The sequence below is a fragment of the Aotus nancymaae genome, unplaced genomic scaffold (assembly GCF_030222135.1).
Source record: "Aotus nancymaae isolate 86718 unplaced genomic scaffold, 86718_ANA_hifiasm-v0.15.2.pri h1tg000049l, whole genome shotgun sequence".
Taxonomy (NCBI): domain Eukaryota; kingdom Metazoa; phylum Chordata; class Mammalia; order Primates; family Aotidae; genus Aotus; species Aotus nancymaae.
In genome coordinates, this window is record NW_026988463.1 from 32,360,626 (window position 1) to 32,383,088 (window position 22,463).

The following is a 22,463-nucleotide window of genomic DNA, read 5'->3' on the forward strand; positions in this document are numbered from 1 at the left end:
CATTGCTAAATGAACAAATTAGGGTTCCAGTGACTAACCCTAGAGATTCAGAGCTGAGGCCTGGCATGGTGGCTCACGCCTATAATCCAAGCACTTTGGAAGGCCAAGGCAGGAGGATCTCTTGAGCCCAGGAGGTCAAGACCAGCCCAGGCAACATAGTAAGATCCCATCTCTAAAAAAAAAAAAAAAAAAAAAAATCAAAAAACTTTTGATGGGCATAGTGGTGCATGCCTGTGGTCCCAAAATGCTCATCAGGAGACCACCTGAGGCCAGGAGTTTGAGGCCGCAGTGATCTATGATTGTGCCACTGCATTCCAGCCTGGGCAACAGAATGAGACCTTGTATCTAAATAAATAAATAAGATGGAATAAAATAAAATGATAATATGAGTAACATCGAAGCACTATTTCTTATAAAAGGCAAAAGCCTTGCCGGGCGCGGTGGCTCACGCCTGTAATCCCAGCACTTTGGGAGGCCGAGGTGGGTGGATCACGAGCTCAAGAGATTGAGACCATCCTGGCCAACATGGTGAAACCCCATCTCTACTAAAAGTACAAAAAAATGAGCTGGGCGTGGTGGCACGTGCCCGTTGTCCTAGCTACTCGGGAGGCTGAGGCAGGAAAATTGCTTGAAACCGGAAAACGGAAGTTGCAGTGAGCCGGGATCGCGCCACTGCACTCCAGCCTGGCGACAGAGCAAGACTCTGCCAAAAAAAAAAAAAAAGGCGAAAGCCTTTTATATGTACTGTCTTACTTATCCTTACACAGCCATGTGAATTAATTACTGTTATATACCCATTCGACAGGTGAGAAAACTGAGATAGAAAGAAGTGAGTGCCTTTCCCAAGGTCACACAACTGGCAAGTGACGGGCCAGATGTGGACAAGCGGGACAGGGTTTAAGTCCAGCTGCCATGCTGCTCGAGTGAGAAATCAACTCAGGACCAATCATTGGTGGGAATGTAAATTAGTGGAGCCATGATGGAAAACAGTATGGAGACTCCTTAAAAACCTAGAAATAGCTATATCATCTGATCCAGTAATCCCACTGCTGAATATGCAAAGGAAAGGGAATCAGTATGTTGAAGACATATCTGCATTCTCATGCTTATTGTGGCCCTGCTCATAACAGCTGACATATGGAATCAACCTAAGTGTCTACCAAAAGACGAATGGATAAAAAAAGGTGGACTATACAAATACAATGCGATGTGATTTAGCCACTAAGAGAGAATGAAATCCTGTCACTCACATCAACATGGATGAGCCTGGAGAACATTATGTTAAGTGAAATAACCTAGGCGCAGAAAGATAAATCCCACATGTTCACACTCACATGTGAAAACTAAAAAACCTTATCTCCTAGAAACAGAGAATAGAAAGCCAGCCACAGTGGCTGACCCGTAATCCCAGCACTTTGGTTGGCTGAAACAGGAAGATAGCTTGAAGCCAGGAGTTCAAGACCTGTCTAGGCAACATAGCAAGACCCTGTTTTTTGTTTTTTGTTTTTTGTTTTTGTTTTTTTTGAGACGGAGTTTCACTCGTTACCCAGGCTGGAGTGCAATGGCACGATCTCAGCTCACCGCAACCTCCGCCTCCTGGGTTCAGGCAATTCTCCTGCCTCAGCCTCCTGAGTAGCTGGGATTACAGGCACGCGCCACCATGCCCAGCTAATTTTTTGCATTTTTAGTAGAGACGGGGTTTCACCATGTTCACCAGGATGGTCTCGATCTCTTGACCTCGTGATCCACCCACCTCGGCCTCCCAAAGTGCTGGGATTACAGGCTTGAGCCACCGCGCCCGGCTGACCCTGTTTCTAAAAATAAAAATAAAATTAGTCTGGCGTGGAGGCATGTACCTGTAGTTCCAGCAACTTGGGAGACTGAGGCAGGAGGATCAGTTGAGCCCAGGAGTTTGAGGCCACAGTGAGTTAATGATCGTGCCCCAGCACTCCAGCCTAGAAAAAGAATAAGACCCTGTCTCCCTTTTTTTTTTCTTTTTTTAAATGGAGTTTCACTCTTTTTGCCCAGGCTGGAGTGCAATGGTGTGATCTCAGCTCACTGCAAACTCCACCTCCTGGGTTCAAGTGATTGTCCCACCTCAGCCTCCTGTGTAGCTGGGATTACAGGTGCATGCCACAATACCCAGCTAACTGTGTATTTTTAGTAGAGACGGGGTTTCACCAAGTTGGCGAGGCTGGTCTTGAACTCCTGACCTCAAGTGATCCACTCACATCACCCTCCCAAAGTGCTGGGATTACAGGCATGAGCCACCGCTCCCAGTCTGACCCTGTCTCTTAAAAAAGCATTCATCGTGACCAGATTGGCCAACATGGTGAAACCCCGTGTCTACTAAAACTATGAAAAATGAGCCAGGCATGGTGTCGGGCACCTGTAGTTCCAGCTAGTTGGGAGACTGAGGCAGGAGAATTGCTTGAATCCAGTAGGAGGAGGTTGCAGTGAGCCGGTATCACACCACTGCACTCCAGCCTGGGAGACAGAGAGAGACTCTGTCTCAAAAAAAAAAAAAATCAAAAAACCAACAAAACAAAAAGTTGGTTTTTTGAAAAGAAAAACAAAATTGAAAACTCTTTAGTTAAACTAAGAAGAGAAAAGGACTCAAATAAATAAAATCAGAGGCAAAAAGGAGACATTACAACTGATACCACAGAGGTACAAAGAATTATTAGAGGCCAGGCGTGGTGGGTCATGCCTCTTATCCCAACACTTTGGGAGGCCAAGGTGGGTAGATCACCTGAGATCAGGAGTTCAAGACCAGCCTGGCCAACATGATGAAACCCCATCTTTACTAAAAATCCAAAACTTAGCTGGGCGTGGTGGCGCACACCTGTAATCCCAGCTACTCGGGAGGCTGAGGCAGGAGAATTACTAGAACTCAGGAGGCAGAGGTTGCACTGAGCTGAGATAGCACCATTGCACTCTAGCCTAGGCAACAAGAGTAAAACTCCATCTCAAAAAACAAAACAAAACAAAAAAACAGCCAAATCAGGGCAGTTAGCATCTCTGTCACCTCACACATTTATTAGTGACTCATGGTAAGAACATTCAAAACTCTCTTCTAGCTATTTTGAAATATATAGTATTTTTGTTTTGTTTTGTTTTGTTTTTTTTGAGACAGAGTTTCACTGTTGTTACCCAGGCTGGAGTGCAATGGCGCGATCTCGGCTCACCACAACCTCCGCCTCCTGGGTTCAAGCAATTCTCCTGCCTCAGCCTCCCGAGTAGCTGGGACTACAGGCACGCGCCACCATGCCCAGCTAATTTTTGTATTTTTTAGTAGAGACAGGGTTTCACCTTGTTGACGTCTCAATCTCTTGACCTCGTGATCCACCCGCCTCAGCCTCCCAAAGTGCTGGGATTACAGGCATGAGCCCCCGCGCCTGGCCCTGGAGACTATAGTTAACAATAATGTATATTTCGGCCGGGCGCGGTGGCTCAAGCCTGTAATCCCAGCACTTTGGGAGGCCGAGGCGGGTGGATCACGAGGTCAAGAGATCGAGACCATCCTGGTCAACATGGTGAAACCCCGTCTCTACTAATACAAAAAATTAGCTGGGCACGGTGGCGCGTGCCTGTAATCCCAGCTACTCAGGAGGCTGAGGCAAGAGAATCGCCTGAACCCAGGAGGCGGAGGTTGCGGTGAGCCGATATCGCGCCATTGCACTCCAGCCTGGGTATCAAGAGCGAAACTCCGTCTCAAAAAAAAAATAATAATAATAATGTATATTTCAAAATAGCTAGAAGAGAGTTTTGAATATTCTTACCACAGATAAGTAATAAATGTGTGAGGTGATAGATATGCTAACGGCCCTGATTTTGGCTGTTTTGTTTATTTAATTTTGTTTTATTTTGTTAAGATGGAGTTTCACTGTTGTCACCCAGGCTTGGGTGCAATGGCATGATCTTGGCTCAGTGCAACCTCTGCCTCCCAGGTTCCAGTGATTCTCCTGCCTCAGCCTGCCAAGTAGCTAGAATTACAGGTGCCTGCCTCCATGCCAGCTAATTTTTGTATTTTTAGTAGAGATGGGATTTTACCACGTTGGCCAGGCTGGTCTTAAACTCCTGACTTCAGGTGATCCACCCACCTTGGCCTCTCAAAGTGCTGGGATTACAGGTGTGAGCCACCACACCTGGCCAATTTGGCTGTTACATAATGTATGCATGCATCAAAGCATCCCTCTCTACACCAGAAAGATGTGCAATTATTGTGTCTCTATTAAAAATAACAAGAATTTGGATCTAACCAAGTTTTAAAAAGGATGTAGATAAATAAGATCATTTACATACTCCTAGGAAAGGAGTGTAAAATAATACAATTGCCTGGAAAACTATTTGCCATTGTCTTAATAAGTTGTACATTCACTCAATTTCAACTCAAAATATCCAGGAGAGATTCTTGTGCAGGTCCTGGAGACCTTTATAACAATGTGCATAGGAGCACCATCTGTGATAGGAAAAACATGCAAAGAACTCAGGTACTCAACAGGATGGGCAGAGCACTGGTGCCTAAGCCGTAAGACACTTATGCAGGGCCAGGCACAGTGGGTCACGCCTATAATCCCAGAACTTTGGGACGCCAAGGCGGGTGGATCACGAGGTCAAGAGATCGAGACCATCCTGGTCAACAAGGTGAAACCCCGTCTCTACTAAAAAATACAAAAATAAACTGGGCATGGTGGTGCACGCCTGTAGTCCCAGATACTCGGGAGGCTGAGGCAGGATAATTGCTTGAACCCGGGAGGCGGAGGTTGCGGTGAGCTGAGATCGCGCCATTGCACTCCAGCCTGGGTAACACAAGCAAAACTCTCACTCACTCAGCAGGGAAAATTGGGTAAGAAGAGCACACATCAGGACACGGTGAGTCTCAGAAACAATGCTGATTCAAAAAAGCAATTCTCCAAAGCCAATAGATAACATTATTTCTTTTTATAGATTCAAACTCAAGGGAATGGAATATGATGTTGTTTATGCATCAATATATGTGTGTGAGATAAAACTCCTTAAATAGATCATGAAAATTGCAAAGCCAGGCAATTTCCTCTAGGATGATGCAGACGGCTCATCACCGTGAGCAATGTTCTAGTTTGGAGGTGAAGGAGTTTCATAAGTGTTTGTGTTATTATTAATCAATTCATGAATGAATTGGACCTTGGAATCAAGGCCAGTGGTCTGAGGAAAAGAGCCATGGGCCTGAGGGAACCATTCTCACTGCACAGGGCACAGGCAGAGCCAATGTGATAGGTAATAGATCTGAATCACAAACCACTTCACAATTTCCCCCCAGCAACACTCATTTTGATTGACCCTTAAAAGGCAGAAGACCCTTCCCAAAGATCAGAGAGGCACGTCTTCTAGTGAGAACCGCAAAAGCCCAGCCAGGTTTAGGTATAGTAGACATCGCCCTCTAGTGAAATATATGAGGAATATCCAGGTAGAAATAAGCTGAAGAAAGCCCCCCAAGCAGTGTACCAAGTATATTAAAATGAGCACGCATTAAACAGCAAACAATAAAAGACATAATATGAAAACCACAAGTCATATGAATAGATCAGTGTTCCCATCTCTGGACAGGCCACCTACCACATACATTCTAAACACTGTATGGAGACAAATTTTTCAGATAAAAAAAGCACGAAAGCCCCAAAGTGTGGCTTCGACATCATTATTCAGCAAGAACTGCTCTGTGGCTTCAGCGCTGGCCTCCCCCTTTGAAAGGCCAGTTATAAACAAAATGGTCACTCGGTGTCATTTCTCGGATGTCTGCACTTGCGAATGGTCAAGCGATCACTTTCATTACCACTGCGTCTCACCAGCATAGCAAAGAGGGAGGTCACTTGAATTGAGCGTCCGGTAGCAAATATTCTACACATACCTTGGGAAATCTCGTATGTTTTATATTTTGAGGTATAAAAGCATAATTTTTACTGCAAAATTTTGAAGCTGCAATAATGAATGGTTTAGGTCATTAATGTTATGTATAAGACATTTAAGAGTTTTAAAAAGAAGAAATTGGTCCGGGCGGAGTCAGCAAGCGCAGGATGTGAGCTCACAGCCCGGGACTGCTGGTGGGCAGGCGGCCGAAGGGTAGGGGTGGCTCGAAGTCCACTGGCCCCCCAGCTGACAGGAGAGGCGCCCCTGGGGACGCACGGAGAGTATGAGACTGTGGCCTCCACTGGCCACTCACTTGTGACCCTTTCCACCACGGCGGAGCCTTCTAAGCCTACCTCCTGCCGTGTGGTGATCTACCTGCAGCAGGAGATGTCGGGGGACACTTGCCTGTGCCCGGCCTCGGGGGCCAAGCCCAAGCTCAGCGGCTTCAAAGGAAGAGGGATGGGCAACAAGTTCGTCCAGCTGAACGTGGGCGGCTCCCTGCACTACACCACTGTGCGGGCCCTGACCCGGCACGACACCATGCTCAAGGCCATGTTCAGCGGGCGCATGGAGGTGCTGACTGACAAAGGCTGGATCCTCATAGACCGATGTGGAAAGCACTTTGGCACCATTGTGAATAACCTCCGAGATGACACCATCACCCTCCCTCAGAACCGGCAAGAAATCAAGGAATTGATGGCTGAAGCAAAGTACTACCTCATCCATGTGCCAGAGTGCCCTGCAGGACAAGAAGGACTCCTACCAGCCCGTGTGCAACATCCCCATCATCACATCCCTGAAGGAGGAGGAGCGGCTCATCGAATCCTCCACCAAGCCCGTGGTGAAGCTGCCGTACAACAGAATCAACAAGTATTCCTACAGCAGCAACTCTGACGACCACCTGCTGGAAAACATCGAGCTGTTTGACAAGCTCTCCCTGCACTTCAATGGCCGCGTGCTCTTCATCAAGGACGTTATTGGCGATGAGATCTGCTGCTGGTCCTTCTATGGCCAGGGCTGTAAGCTGGCAGAGGTGTGCTGCATCTCCATCGTGCATGCCACACAGAAGAAGCAGACCAAGGTAATTCCCAGAGGCCCGAATCTGAGGAGACACTCAACGTCCTACTCTACGAGACTCCCCGCGTCTCTGACAACTCCTTGTTGGAGGCCACAAGTCATAGCCGCAGCCAGGCTTCCCCCAGTGAAGACAAGGAGACCTTTGAACTGCGGGACCTTGTCCGCCGCATCCACGTTAAGCGCTACAGCACTTACGATTGACCGGCTGCTCGGCCACCAGTCTACCCATCGCGACTGACCAGACCGTCAGGGAGTCAGAGCACAGGAAGCCCTATCTCCCGTCCTGTGGAACCCCACCCCATTGGCCACCCCATGCTGCTGTTGGCTGGGTCTCTGCTCCAGCACCCAGAAGCATGACAGGCCCTGCTCGGAGGTCAGAGGGTCTGGAGAGGGGAGGGACCACATTCCTCTGCCCTGCCCCTGAGCATTTCTAGATGACCAAGTCCTGTCCTGTCTGCTCACCATCGCCCTTCCTCCCTGACAGGGAGCTGCTTCTGCTCTGGCATGAATGGACAGACCCGCCTCCTGCTGAGAACCTTCCCCTAGGCCCTCTGTGGAAGGGCTGCTGCCCCTTAGGCCTCAGCTGAGGCCCACAGAGAATAGGTTCATTCTGGGGGTAGGCGGCTCCTGGTGCTGTAGGGGCCCAGTTTCATAACAGAAGGTGGGATGCCTTTTTTCCTAAGGTGTTTGAGCACAGGCTTGATAAGTTTGTTTTTTTACAAATAATCTAGGAAATTAAAAAAATAATAGTAAAAATAAAAAGAAGAAATTGAAAATTTATATATATAAAAGACAATAAATTTGCTAAATAGTTTAGGAAGAATATTCTATTCTTTTTGGGTTAACAACTATCAATTAAATTTAAAAAACAATTCAGGGCAGAATAACAGTTAAGATAATATCAATTCTATGTTTTGTAAAATTCTTTGGTACATTTGTATTCATAATGTTAAAATAAATAATCTTGGAGCCAGGCGCGGTGGCTCACACCTATAATCCCAGCACTTTGGGAGGCCGAGGCGGGTGGATCACAAGGTCAAGAGATCGAGACCATCCTGGTCAACATAGTGAAACCCCGTCTCTACTGAAAATACAAAAAATTAGCTGGGCATAGTGGTGCGTGCCTGTAGTCCCAGCTACTCGGGAGGCTGAGGCAGGAGAATTGCCTGAACCCAGGAGGCAGAGGTTGTGGTGAGCTGAGATCGCGCCATTGCACTCCAGCCTGGGTAACAAGACTGAAACTCCATCTCAAAAAAAAAAAAAGAAAGAGAGATCGGTTTTCACCGTGTTGGCCAGGCTGGTCTTGAACTCCTGACCTCAGGTGATCCACCTGCCTTGGCCTCCCAAAGTGCTGGGATTACAGGCGTGAGCCACCATGCCCAGATTGACTTTTGACAAAGGCACGAAGAACACACCCAGGGGAAAGAATAGTCTATTCAATAAATGGTGCTGGGAAAAGTGACTATTCCTATGCAGAAAATATAATTATTCCCTTATCTTACGCCATGCCCCAAAATCAACCCAAAATGGACCAAAGACTTAAACATTAGGCCTGACACTGCAAAATTACTATAAGAAAGCATACAGAAAAAGCTCCATGACACTGATCTGGGTAATGGTTTTTTGGGGATGTCCCCAAAAACACAGGCAGCAAAAGCAAAAACAGACAAATAGGATGGCCTCAAACTAAAAAGCTTCTGTACAGCAAAAGGAACAAGTAACAAAGTAAAGAGACAACTCACATCGTAAGAAAAAAACTCTGCAAACCATACGTCAGATAAGGGGCTCATATCCAAAATATATAAGGAACTCAAACAACAGCAAAAGAGCAAAGAAGCTCTGGAGCCCAGAGCTGACCAGTGGCAACCTGAATCTTTAGGAAAATGCACTTTAAAACTGCGGTGAGATACCACCTCCCTCTCATCAGAACAGGTCTTATGAAAAAGATGGAAGAGGCCGGGCGCAGTGGCTCACGCCTGTAATCCCAGCACTTTGGGAGGCCGAGGCGGGTGGATAACGAGGTCAAGAGATCAAGACCATCCTGGTCGACATGGTGAAACCCCATCTCTACTAAAAATACAAAAAATTAGCTGGGCATGGTGGCGTGTGCCTGTAATCCCAGCTACTCAGGAGGCTGAGGCAGGAGAATAGCTTGAACCCAGGAGGCGGAGGTTGCGGTGAGCCGAGATCATGCCATTGCACTCCAGCCTGGGTAACAAGAGCAAAACTCCGTCCCAAAAAAAAAAAAAGAAAAGATGGAAGGTAAGTGTTGGCCAGAATGCGGAGAAAGGGAAACCCTAGCACACTGCCAGTGCACAGCACAGCCGCCATGGAAAATGGCATGGAGGTTCCTCAAAAAACTACACAGAAATACTGTATGAGCCAGCAATCCCACTTCTGGGAATATATCCAAGGGAACTGAAATCAGGGATATCTGTATTCCCATGTTCACTGCAGCCCCATTTACAGTAGCCACTATTCGGAATCTGCCTAAGTCAGTCAGGCTAAGATGAGTGCATACAGAAAAGGCAGTTCACATACACAGTGGCGTACTATTCAGCCTTAAAAAGAACAAAACTCGGCCGGGCACAGTGGCTCACATGTGTAATCCCAGCACTTTGGGAGGCCGAGATGTGTGGATTACCTGAGTTCGAGACCAGCCTGACCAACATGATGAAACCCCATCTCTACAAAAAAAAAAAAAAATACAAAATTAGCCAGATGTGGTGGCACATGCCTGTAATCCCAGCTACTCCGGAGGCTGAGGCAGGAATTGCTTGAACCTGGGAGGCGGAGATTGCGGTGAGCTGAGATTGCGCCATTGCACTCCAGCCTGGGCAACAAGAGCAAAACTCTGTCTCAAAAAAAAAAAAAAAACAAAACTCTGTCATTGGTAATGACACACATAAATCTAGAGGACATAGTGCTAAGTGAAATACAAATACCACATAATCTCACATGGATGTGGAATCTTTTACAAGTTGAATTTGGGCTGGGCACCCTCGCTCACGCTGGTAATCCCAGCACTTTGGGAAGCCAAGGCAGGTGGATCACTTGAGGTCAGGAATTCGAGACCAGCCAGGACAATATGGTGAAACCCCATCTCTACTAAAAATGCAAATATTAGCCGGGCGTGGTGGCAGGTGCCTGTAATCCCAGCTACTCAGGAGGCTGAGGCAGGAGAATCGCTTGAACCTGGGAGACATAGGTTGCGGTGAGCCGAGATTGCACCACTGCACTCCAGCCTGGGCAACAGAGTTAAGCAAATTAAAAAAAAAAAAAAAAGGTTGAATTCATAGAAGTAGAAATTAGAAGAATGATGGTTACCAGAGTGGGAGATGGCAGAACAAGGGAATGGAAACTTCCTCGTCAAAAGGTACAAAGTTTCAGCCAAACGGGAAAAATAAGTTTTGAGGTCTATTGCACAGCAGGGGACTATAGAGAATAATAATTAATATTTCAAAATAACTAAGAGAGGAAATTTCAGGTGTATCACCATAAAGAATGCCAAGTAAGTGAGGTAACAGGTATGCTTATTAGCTTGACTTGATCACTACATACTGTATTGCTAAGTTAAATTTGGTCTAAAACTGCCTCCACAATTCAAATTGGGGCCAAACTGGAAACGGCTCTAAAGTCCAGCCACAGAAGAGCAGATAAGCAAATTATGGTACATCTGTACAACAGAATACTACTCAGCAATAGGAAACAGCACGGCAACACCAAGGAATCTCACAAACATTCGCTACAAGGGAGTACATACTGCATGATTCCCTCTATAGGAGATTCTAGAAAAGGCAAAACTAGCTTGTAATGACAGAGGGCAGATCAGGGTTGCCTGGGGCTGGGTGAGGGAACCGCCGGCAAAGGGGCACGGGGATTTCCAGACTATGGGGATGTTCTGTATCACCGCTGTGGAGGTGGTCACGAGGGTGTACACATTTCTGAAAACTCATCCAGCTGGACACTTAAAATGGGTGTATTTTCTTGAATGTAAATTTTTCTCCATAAAGTTGATTTTGTTTATTTATTTTTGAGATGGAGTCTTGCTCTGTCGCCCAGGCTGGAGTGCAGTGGCACAGTCTCAGCTCAATGCAACCTTTGCCTCCTGGGTTCAAGTGATTCTCCTGCCTCAGCTGGAATTACAGGTGTGCACCCCAGTGCTCGGCTAATCTTTGTGTATTTTAGTAGAGACGGGGTTTTGCCGTGTTGGCCATGCTGGCCTCCAACTTCTGACCTCAAGTGATCCACCCGTCTCAGCCTCGCAAAGTGCAGGGACTACAGGTGTGAGCCACCACGCCCAGCCTATAAAGTTGATTTTAAAACAAGAGATAAACAACATCAACAACAAAGAAATTAATTAATTAAAATAAAGTAAAGCTGCCTCCATATATAACACACTGTAACCTAACTTAATAGGGGTGAAAGGAAAATAAATATTGGGGCCCCAAAAATCACCAGGCTGAAGGGAAAAGTCAAGCTAGGAACTGCTTAGGGCAAATCGGCCTTCCATCTATTCAAAGTGGCCCCCCTGCTCACTGAGCAAAAGGCTGATTGCCTCCTTTGGAGAGGCTAATCAGAAACTCAAAAGAACGCAATCATATGTTTCTTATCCACCTAAGACCCGGAAGCCTCCAGTTGTCTTACCTTTGCTTGAGTTGTCCTGCCTTTCCAGACCGAATGTTCATCTTCCATATGCTGACTGATGTCCCCTGTGTCCTTAAAATGTATAAAACCAAACTATGGGGCCAGGTGCGGTGGCTCACGCCTGTAATCCCAGCATTTTGGGAGGCTGAGGCAGGTGGATCACGAAGTCAAGAGATCGAGACCATACTGGTCAATATGGTGAAACCCCGTTTCTACTAAAAATACAAAAAATTAGCTGGGCATGGTGGCACGTGCCTGTAATCCCAGCTACTCGGGAGGCTGAGGCAGGAGAATTGCCTGAACCCAGGAGGCGGAGGTTGCGGTGAGCCGAGATCATGCTATTGCACTCCAGCCTGGGTAACAAGAGCAAAACTCTGTCTCAAAAAAAGAAAAAGAAACAACTATGCTCTGACCACTTTAGGGACATGTCATGGGGACAGCCTGAAACTGTGTTATAGGCACCTGTCCTCAACCTTGGCAAATAAACTTTCTAAATTAACTGAGGCCTGTCTCAAATATGTGGGGTTCACATAGGTAAACAAAAAACTGCAACCTGAACTGAGAATATGCCCTGGTCATAAGTAGCCCAGCCTCGGCTAATCACAGCAGCGGAGGTCTTGGCTCCTCACAGATCACAAGCTGCCAAAACATGTTCAGCTAAGGAAACTGCAGGGCTGCAACCGACAGGCTGTTTCTGCATAAAATGTACATTTTCTGGCTATAAATATTCCCCACCCACTTGTGGAGCAGTGATCTCTGAAGCACTTTTGGTTCTCAGTGCTACCTGGTTCACGAATCTTCTTTCTATTCAACTGAACTCTGTCAAATTTAGTCTTAAGGCTTTTCTCTTTAACAGTATACATAGGCCAGGTGTGGTGGCTCACGCCTGTAATCCAAGCACTTTGGAGGCCAAGGCGGGCGGATCACCTGAGGTCGGGAGTTCAAGACGAGCCTGACCAACATGGTAAAACCCCGTCTTTTTTTTTTTTTTTTTTTTGAGATGGAGTTTCACTCTTGTTACCCAGGCTGGAGTGCAATGGCGCGATCTCGGCTCACCGCAACCTCCGCCTCCTGGGTTCAGGCAATTCTCCTGCCTCAGCCTCCCGAGTAGCTGGGATTACAGGCACGCACCACTATGCCCAGCTAATTTTTTGTATTTTTAGTAGAGACGGGGTTTCACCATGTCGACCAGGATGGTCTCGATCTCTTGACCTCGTGATCCACCTGCCTTGGCCTCCCAAAGTGCTGGGATTACAGGTGTGAGCCACCGCGTCTGGCTAAAACCTCGTCTTCAAAAAAAAAAAAAAAAGTAAAAATAAATAAATAATTCATTTAAAAAGTATACATATATCACACATCACATTGTACTATAAAAATGTAATTCACTGTGTGACATGGCAAAAGCCCCATAAAACTGCATACCTCAACCATACCTCGGCTTTCTATTGAAACTGCTCTCCATAACCCAAATGTGACAGGCAAGCAGTCCAAACCCATGCCATCTTGGCCCCTGCGACTTGTAATAAGTAATTAAGGACTGTAATTTCCACCCTACTCAGACAATGTGTAAACAAATGCTAATCTTGACTTTTGTGAACCACTTAAGTAACAATCAGAATGTCAAAAGTCCCCTGGCCCTCGGAGTGTCCGGAGTCCCTCAATCCACATCTTCGCCCAGGAATCCACTGGAATGTCCGGAGCCCCTCAGCCTCATCTCCGCCCAGGAGGTGATTTACAGAATCCACTAGCCCTCAGAAACTCTGAAGCCCCTCACCCCCACCCCGCCCCTCACCCTCACGCCCAAGGTGGTTTTACGGGTATAAAAGGTCTTGACACCCTCCTTTTGGGGCCACAGGTTGGAGAGACGCGAGTCCTCCGTGGCCACTGGCAATAAAGACCCTGCAATTTGGCATACTTTTGTCTTGGTGTTGACTTTCTATGCTCGGGCCAGTACAACAACTGTGATTTATAAATTTACAATAGTCTATATTTCTTTTGAGACAGAGACAGCTCTGTCACCCAGGCTGGAGTGCAGTGGCACCATCAGGGTTCACTGTAACCTCAAACTCCTGGGCTCAAGCTAGCTGGGATTACATGCAACTGCCCCCATACCGGGCTAATTTTTTATTCTTTGTAGATATGGTGTCTCACTATGTTGCCTAGGCTGGTCTGGAACTCCTGGGCTCAAGCGATCATCCTGCCTCAGCTTCCCAAAGTGTTGGAATTACAGGCGTGAGCCACCACACACAGTCAAGAAATCATATTGTACGAACCCAACTTTATGAAATATAAATATAAACCACTCACACATACCGGTGGGGGAAGGGGAAATAACTGAGAGGAAATATAGCAAAAATGCCATTAATGGGTAATTCTCGAAGGGATTACAAGTCATTTTTACCTTTTTTTCTTGATACATCTTTTAATTTCCAAATTTTCTCTAATTAATTAATATGTAACTTTAAAATAAGCAGTAATTCATTTAGAGAATAGATTTAACATCTATTCTCTAATTGCCTTTGTTGCCAGTAGTGTTCCTATTACAAGTTCAAAAAAGTCAATAAATCAGGGATAAAAAGAAATGTTCAAATCTTTTTTCTTAATTTTTTTATTTTTTGAGATGGAGTTTCGCTCTTGTCGCCCAAGCTGGAGTGCAGTGGCACAATCTTGGCTCACCTCAACTTCTGCCTCCCACATTCAAGCGATTCTCCTGCCTCAGCCTCCTGAGAAGCTGGGATTACAGGCATGCGCCACCACGCCCGGCTAGTTTTGTATTTTTAGTAGAGACAGGGTTTCTCCATGTTGGTCAGGCTGGTCTTGAACTCCCGACCTCAGGTGATCCACCCCGCTCAGTCTCCCAAAGTGCTGGGATAACAGGTGTGAGCCACAGTGCCCGGCCAATTCTTTTACAAAAAGTGTGAAGGAAAGGAGAACATCTGAAGCTGGGAAACAACTAAATATAAGTGGAATATATTCTTAATTTCATGTTGAATGGCTGAGGTAACAACAACCTCTTTTTTGGTGGCTTACGTCCGTAATCCCAGCACTTTGGGAGGCAGAGGCGGGTGGATCACAAGGTCAAGAGATTGAGACCATACTGGTCAACAAGGTGAAACCCCGCCTCTACTAAAAATACAAAAAATTAGCTGGGCATGGTGGCGCGTGCCTGTAATCCCAGCTACTCGGGAGGCTGAGGCAGGAGAATTGCCTGAACCCAGGAGGCGGAGGTTGCCGTGAGCCAAGATCACGCCATTGCACTCCAGCCTGGGTAACAAGAGTGAAACTCCGTCTCAAAAAAAAAAAAAAAACAAAAACAAAAAAAAAACACCTCTTTTTCTTAGTAAATATTGACTTTCAGTAGTTAAAAACAGTTGCTCCTCTTATAAGGCCGGGCCTAGAATGACTCATCTGAAATGATGACAGCAGACAATTCCATCAGCAATAAAGAGGCTTTTGAGGCCGGGCACGGTGGCTCAAGCCTGTAATCCCAGCACTCTGGGAGGCCGAGGCGAGTGGATCACGAGGTCAAGAGATCAAGACCATCCTGGTCAACATGGTGAAACCCCGTCTCTACTAAAAATACAAAAAATTAGCTGGGCATGATAGTGCATGCCTGTAATCCCAGCTACTCAGGAGGCTGAAGCAGGAGAATTGCCTGAACCCAGGAGGCAGAGGTTGCAGTGAGCCGAGATCGCGCCATTGCACTCCAGCCTGGGTAACAAGAGCGAAACTCTGTCTCAAAAAAAAAAAAAAAAAAAAAAAAAAGAGGCTTTTGAGTTCGTCACTGAGGGAAAGCTGATGAAAGAGAGTAAAAAGTTCCAGTCTGCCTTTTCCAAGCTTCTGCCCTCCACTCCACCAAGACCTCCCAGATACTTCAGTAGGATCTAACAGTAAAACCTCATAGAACAGATCATTTGAGCAGGCCAGGTCCCAGCAGGAAACAGAAAATGCAGCAGTCTTTCAGGGCAGATCACTCCGGGGAGACAGGCAGGTGGGGCAGCAAGGAAAGGAAAGTGAAGCTTAAAGGTCTAAGGAGAATGGGGAAGGAAGGGTGAGCAGAGAGAATGCAGCTGAAGTTAGCAGGCGGGATAAGCCAGAGAAAGCAGCGTGAGTGGACTCCAAGGAAGGGAATTTCCAAACTGAACCCGTGACTCAAAAAGTTGACCCCCAAATACTAAACTAACTTAGCTCCCGCTCTACCTGAATTTTTTTTTTTTCTTGTACACGTTCTCTCATGATCTTCCCAAAATGTTATTCTTAAGCTGCAGGGAGAGGTGAGCAATGGAAGGGACTGGAAGAGGTCCACCACCAGAGTAGCCCCAGGATCAATCAGGGGCCTCAGAGAAGCCCCAGAAGAGCCAGCAGTGTGCTGCAGATAATCTGGGGAGAAGCCGGGCGTGGTGGCTCAGGCCTGTAATCCCAGCACTTTAGGAGGCTGAGATGGATGGATCACGAGGTCAGGAGTTTGAAACCACCTAACTAACATGGTGAAACCCTGTCTCTACTAAAAATACAAAAATGGTGGTGGGTGCCTGTAATCCCAGCTACTCAGGAGGCTGAGGCATGAGAATCACTTGAACCCGGGAGGCAGAGGTTGTAGTGAGCTGAGATCATGCCACTGCACTCCAGCCTGGGTGACAGAGCAAGACTCTGTCTCAAAAACAAAAAAGAAAAAAAGAAAGAAAACCTGGGGAGGGTGCAGTGTCCGCGCAGCGTTCCACTCAAAACTAGACTGTCAAGAAAGCCAACTCCAACATTAAATGCCCTAAAAGGAACAAAATGAACTTGCCAGGAACATGATCCAAGCAGTCTCAGTGTCTTCTGACCCAACCCATCATGGCACCCACAATTGGAGACCACAGTCTCAATGATGTGTTCACATTATTTTGCATTTCTTGAGTAATCATAACATGCGGGTTAGAACACATGGATTAGAACACTTCGGATGAAAAACCAAGTAATTGGGAAATTTTAGGACTACTCCCTCAAAAAAAAGAAAGAAAGAAAACAGCTCATGTGGAAGAACTAGGAGGACTTGGCTTCTTTGAGACTGTTTATGTGAAGCATTTTCCCCGTTGTAAGCCCATCATTGTGTAAAAGTGTCAAAACTGTGCAACACATTTTTTAATAGTTCAAAAGAAAACCCCCAAAAAACGCTTTATGTTGTTAGTTCTTTGATAAATCAAGATGGAGTTGTACACCTGTGTTACTCTCCCTCCCATTTCGTTTCTGTGAACACATCAGACAGCCTGCGTTCACTCTCCACCCAACTCCGTACAATACCATACCAGAAAGAAACTTCAGACGAAATGTTTTTCAATATTTGCCTTGTTTTCTAGAACAATTTTAAAGTATAAATTATACCTAAATAAGTACAAAATAAATGCCTCTGCTTTAATTTTCAAATATCATGAACCCAGATTTTCAGGAGTCTCAATATGGAATTTTATGTTTAAAAGTCTAAATTTAGCTTTCTTCCAAGGAAAAGCGGGGATGAAGAGAGGTTAAAACTAAAATACTCTGATTTGCAGAGTTTGACAATATCCTTCCAATTCCTCAATACCACTGCCCACTGACCCAGACATTCCACTTCTAGGAATTTTCCACCGATATATTTGTATGAACGTATACAGAAAACGATATTCATTGTCGTATCTATGCTAGTAAAAACTCGAAACAACCTAAATCTCCATTCATTGTTTAAACAACGTACTTCCCATACTATGCTTCAGGTTTTTTTAATGCCATGAACACATCTATCTGTCCTGCCATGAAAAGATGTCCTTAATATACTCAGTGCACAGAACAAGTTCGAAACGATTTTAAATACTTGTACATAGAAACGTTTCTGTTAAGGTACAAACAAAAATGAGACTGAGTGGAAGATAGACACATTTGTCTGCCTTGTTTGGATTTTTCTTACAAGTTTGTAACATTTCTGTAATTTCTTTTTTTTCTTTTTTTTTTCAGTTAAATACAAAGTCATGCCAAAAGCCTAAATAACTATATCAGCTTAGAAAAAATTCATTGGCCCAATATATGCCCGTAGTAAATACAGATCACTATCATAATTTGCAGAGCACAATTACAAATTCCTTAACTATCTGGCTGGCATAGAAGCAGAGTGGATGTCTGTGCTGAAAAGAAAACTTCCAAAATGAGCCCCACACTTGCCTCAAGCGCCACGCAGGCGTCCAGCCTCTGCTGCTGCGTTCCACGCCGGGACCGAGCCGGGGACTGAGCTGGTGCCGCAGTTCCGCGCCGCGCCGCCTCCGTCTGGCCCCGCGCCCGGCTGCGCCCCGCCCAGCTTTCGTTTCCCACTGAATGGAAAGCGAAACTTAGCGGGGCCTCCGCGCCAGGAGCTGGGCGCCCGCGTGCAGGGAAACCCCGCCGGCCGCGCCGTCGCAGCCGCACACCTACCTGCTTGCAGGGCTTACAAACGCTGCCCTTTGCCAACGTGTCCAGAACACACGCGCCTTTTTTTTTTTTTTTTTTTTTTTTGAGACGGAGTCTCTGTCGTCCAAGCTGGAGTGCAGTGACGCAGGGGCGCGATCTCGGCTCACTGCAACCTCCGCCTCCGGGGTTCAGGCTCCCAGGTAGCTGGGATTACAGACGTGCACCACCACGCCAGGCAAATTTTTGTATTTTAGTAGAGACGGGGTTTCGCCGTGTTGGCCAGGCTGGTCTAAACCCCCGACCTCAGGTGATCCGCCCGCCTCAGCCTCCCAAAATGTTAGGATTACAGGTGTGAGCCACAGCACCCCACCTACATGCGTCCCACCAAAGTGCTGGGATTACAGGCGTGAGCCACCGCGCCCGGCCTGTTTTTTTTTTTCTTAATGTTATTGTATTTCTTGGATCGTGTATCTTCACATCACCAGCCTGTGGCTTGGATGACATGCGGCACGTGTTATAATTATGAGCTCCTCTGTGGGCATGCAGATACAGATATTCCTCCGCTTAAGATGAGGTTAGGCCAAGCGCGGTGGCTCACGTCTGTAATTACAGCACTTTCAGAGGCCGAGGCGGGCAGATCACCTGAGGTCGGGAGTTCGAGACCAGCCTGGCCAACATGGTGAAACCCCATGTCTACTAAAAGTAGACAAAAATTAGCTGGGCGTGGTGGTGGGCACCTGTAATCCCAGCTACTCAGGGGACTGAGGCAGGAGAATCGCTTGAACCCAGGAGGCAGAGTTTGCCGTGAGCCGAGATCGCACCACTGCACTCCAGCCTGGACAACGACAAGAGCAAGACTTCATCTCAGAAACAGACAAAAAAAAAAAAAAAAAAAAAAAAAGGCGGGGTCAGGCCCCAGTGAACCCATCATGAAGTCAAAACATCATAAGTGAAACCATGGTAAGTAAGTGAGGGACCATCTGTATATATAAGATTAAAAGAGCTATAGCATGGGCACCAGAAAGGCTTATTACCTCTTTAGAGATGTATTTCTTGCATGCAGACTCATGGGGGTGGGGGGCAGAGGGGTTATCTGCCAGGGGCCTTAAACTCCAGCTGCTGGAATTTGCGCAGGAAAGCAGAATACAATCCCTGCAAAGCGATCCTTCTTTCTGAAAGCCGTTCCCCCAGCAATGGACAAATAGGGAGGCTCTAAAAACCCAAAGCTGCCAGGACCTCACTGAGGCACAAAATACCATGGCACGAAGATGTATAAACGTCTCCATAACAGGGGGGATGCGTGTTAGAAGCGTGAACACAGACATATACGTACGGGCTATCCACACGTCCATCGTAAACCCAGACTCCCCTTAGATTGCTGCTGGAACAGAGGCAGTGTCGTGCACAGCACAGCATTTCTCTCCGGAATGCTGGTGAACTGCAAACAACATGGTGTTTACACAGGTACACGGTACTGAGCACAGAGTCCGTCCTCATTATATATGCTGACCAATCGATTATATAACCAGCTTCAAACATCTGGTAAGCCTTGTCCACAAACAGGAACCTCAGAAACTCAAGTGAGGGCGATGAGGAGAGGATGTTGCAAAATTTGATAAAATATGCTAAATATATCGAGTCGGTAGAAGGCTAAGGACCAAGCTGTATTTGCTTGCAGCAACTATCAGCAGAAAACTATTAACAGTCGATCCAATGATTCTATCTGAATCTTGGTAGGTCAATGGAGCAAAGTACTTGGTGTTGCTGGTGAACCTTGGGGTGGAGGCTGGACTATATAATGTAAGGATCCATTACACTTCTATGGGGCTCTTCCATCCTTCATGGTACCTTCCTGAACAATTCCACGCTAAGGCCATCAAGTGTGTCATGCAAATTGGGCATCTGTGTAGTATGTTCCACAGTGGCCCAAGCAGGGTGCTGGCCCAGAGCAGGATGAGGAGGGTGGTGACACAGGGGGGCTGCCCAGCACAGTGTCAGACACAGATGGGTGCTGGTGCAGCCTGCCTGGGTGTCAGATCCCAAGCAGTTTGAGGATGCGGCACGTCCCCGTGGCGGAGTGGCCCAATGTATGGTGTCGGGCGCGGGGGCAGGTGCTGGCGGAGATGACAGATCAGTTACATACAGGGAGATGACCAGGTAACTGAATGTATTAAGGATAATTGGAGTCAGAGTCGAAACTGTCAGAGATAGGAGTTACAAATAATGAAAGTGAGAACGTGCCCACTAGTGTTGAACTGGAATTGGGCTTAGCAGGGTGGATCTTTGATTTTCAGTATGTGCACACAGACAAAGAAGGACATATGGAGGTCAACGTGTGTATACATACATATGCATTACATGCATACATCCCCTGACTCGGTCTGGAGGGGGCCTGGGAACAGTGACACCCCAATCTGGCACCCAAATTCGGAACTTGAGCAGCAAAAGAAATGATAGTAACATTTCAACCCGTGCCGGGCGCAGTGGCTCACGCCTGTAATCCCAGCACTTTGGAAGGCTGAGGCGGGTGGATCACGAGGTCGAGAGATCGAGACCATCCTGGTCAACATGGTGAAACCCCGTCTCTACTAAAAATACAAAAAATTAGCTGGGCATGGTGGCGCGTGCCTGTAATCCCAGCTACTCAGGAAGCTGAGGCAGGAGAATTGCCTGAACCCAGGAGGTGGAGGTTGCGGTGAGCCGAGATCTCGCCATTGCACTCCAGCCTGGGTAACAAGAGCGAAACTCCATCTCAAAAAAAAAAAAAAAAAATTTCAACCCTTTAAATAAAACGGGAAGCCATGCTTCATGCCAATAAAAGTAGATATGAATAAATTAAAATTTTGGTGAGGAATAGGATATTTACACAGTTTCAAAGTACCTTCCCACAAAGTATATATTATTAATTACCAGTAATATTACATACATGTGATACCAACCAGGTTCATTCTGCCCAAATGCAATCAATCAATCACTGTGACAGGTTTTGCAAAAGAGAAAAGAGTTATTCACAAGGCAGCCCAGTAAGGAGGCAAAAGAATAGCTCTCAAACCTGCCTCCCCAGCAGGGCACAATGGCTCACACCTGTAATCCCAGCACTTTGGGAGGCTGAGGTAGGTGGATCATGACGTCAGGAGTTCGAGACCAGCCTGGCCAATATGGTGAAACCCCATCTCTACTAAAAATACAAAAATTAGCCAGGCATGGTGGTGCAAGCCTGTAGTCCCAGCTACTCAGGAGGCTGAGGCATAAGAATCGCTTGAACCTGGGAGGCGGAGGTAGCAGTGAGCCAAGATCACACCATTGCACTCCAGCCTGGGCGACAGAGTAAGACTCTGTCTCAAAAAAAAAAAATCTGCCTCCCCAAAGGTAAGGCTCAGGGATATTTACCGGTGAGAGCAGCAGCATGATCTAAGGCATGGGCAAAGGTGATTGGCCGTGGGGGAGAATGAGGCAGTTGGAGACCTTTGCGAGCATAGGGAGGGTTCATGGCACTTCACAAGACACATGCTCAGAAAATGACAGCCTTAGCATGATCTGAGGGTGGTGTTTGGGGGCCTCTGATGTCAATAGGCCACCTCTTTTTCTGCACAAGCCTACTTGAAAGCTCACTGGTCTCAACTGGTTTGAACTAGGCAGGAGCTGCCCCAAGTTCCTGAAAAACCATCATGACAGTAGTGACATACACGTTATCTGTAAGGAAGCCAGCAAGGTTAGGTTATAGCGCTCAGCCATGTGGCCTTCACCTTCCCAGAAAAAAAAATAACAAAAGCAAGTGACCAAAAACAAGCAGGCCAGGCCAAACTGGGCAGACCTAATCAGATTAACCCCGTGGTCTCATGTGTAATATTACATTATAACTATAAAGAATGTAATTAATGTAGATCTTCAGTACAAAAGGAGAAAGGAGTACCTTGGCAGTAGCAGTACACGTCGTCAGCGCCGGGAATACTGGAATTGTGTGCCACCAGAGGACAGAGTGGGGCAAGCGCGCCCTCACTCCCATGCTGCTCCCATCAAGGGTGAGTGACTGGAACCCCTTCGCCGGGACACGGGTCCTGACCAACCCAAATTGAGGGGCATTCTGCAAATCAGCTGGCCTGCCTTCTTCAAAAGATTATGAAAATCAAAGACAGCTCTGAGGAACGGTTCCAGACTGGCAGAGACCAGAGAGGTCACAGAAGAACAGGAGATCCCTAACTGGATCCTTTGGCTGTAAAGGACAATATTGGCAAAAACTGGTGAAACTTGGGGTCTGAGGATTAGGGGGTAGTAACTTCACAGGAGGAAATTTGGGAGAAATGCAATGTCACGTGGAAAACTGACTCTCAAAAAGTTCTAGAAGAAAGTTCTTTTTTTTTTTTTTTTTTTTAGAGAGAGAGAGAATAGGAAGGAGGAAAAAGGAAGAGAAAGAGAGAGAGAGAATGGGGAGGAGGGAGAAGGAAAAGAAAGAG

General features: G+C 46.6%; 1 pseudogene; it reads left to right on the top strand.

The window, feature by feature from the left end:
- Nucleotides 1–6,276: 6,276 nt before the first annotated feature.
- On the top strand, nt 6,277–7,204 carry LOC105718517 (BTB/POZ domain-containing adapter for CUL3-mediated RhoA degradation protein 2-like; annotated as a pseudogene).
- The last annotated feature ends 15,259 nt before the right edge of the window (nt 7,205–22,463 follow it).